Genomic DNA, 1,170 nt, shown 5'->3' with positions numbered 1-1,170 from the left:
CAAGGATTCCGAAGTCTGACATATTTTGGGCATGTTGCAAGGAGGGACTGGTCCTTGGAGAGGGACATCATGTTTGGCAGAGTGGAGGGGCGGCGAAGAAGAGGAAGACCTTTGGTGAGATGGATCGATTCTGTGACTGGAGCGGTGGGAGTAAGTGCGTTTGAGATGGCTAGGTTGGCACAGGATAGAACAGCCTTTAGAGCTCTTGGACCTATGAGTCTCAAGCAACTCGATGGCACATAACAACAACAACAACAGCAAGAATACTATATCCAGAAAAATTATACATCAAATATGAAGGAAAGGTCAAGATATTCCCAGAAAAATAGAACCTAAGGGAATTTGTAAAAACAAGACCAGCATTGCAGGAAACACTGAGAGATGACCTTGCAGAGGTGCCACAGAGGGTAGCATGAACCAAAGTAACTAGCAACAAAACCAAAGAGAACAGAACAAAATGATAAAAACAGAACACCGTCTTTCAATAATCACACTGAATGTGAATGGTTTCAATGCACCACTGAAGAGAAGACTGGATTTAAAAAACCCAAAATCTGTCAGTATGCTGTCTACAAGAGACATACCTGAAAAGTGTAGATAGAGAAAGACTAAAAATAAAAGGATGGGGGGGAGGAGCAAATGGCAACCAGAAAAAAGCAGGAATAGTGATATTCATCTCAGATAAAATAAATTTCAATGCAAAAGCCATCACAATGGGCAAGGAAGGTGACTACATAATGCTTCAAGGGTCAGTAGGACAAGAGAACATAATAATAAATGTCTATGCACCAAATTAAAGGACTGCAAAGTGTATAAAACAAACATTAACAAAACTGAAAAAGGAAATAGACAACATTACTATAGTAGCTGGAGACTTCAATACACCCTTCTCAAGAAAAGATAGAACTACCAGAAAAAAACTCAACAATGATGCTCAAGAATTAAACTACACAATAAATGAACTCTACCCCATATATATTTATAGGCAAATGTTGTTGTTGTTATGTGCTGTCGAGTCGCTTGCGACTCATAGCAATCCCATTTACAACAGCCCTAAACTCTGCTCTGTCCTGTGCCAATCACATTGTCTCTGACACTCCCATCCCAACTATCCCAGTCACTGAATCAACCCACCTCATAGAGGGCCTTCCTCTCCTGCGCTGTCCCTCC

Source organism: Elephantulus edwardii, unplaced genomic scaffold, assembly GCF_000299155.1.
Source record: "Elephantulus edwardii isolate Elephantulus edwardi_28Jun2011 unplaced genomic scaffold, EleEdw1.0 scaffold00339, whole genome shotgun sequence".
Taxonomy (NCBI): domain Eukaryota; kingdom Metazoa; phylum Chordata; class Mammalia; order Macroscelidea; family Macroscelididae; genus Elephantulus; species Elephantulus edwardii.
The sequence above is the reverse complement of the archived record's forward strand: the minus strand, read 5'-3'. Positions refer to the sequence as shown.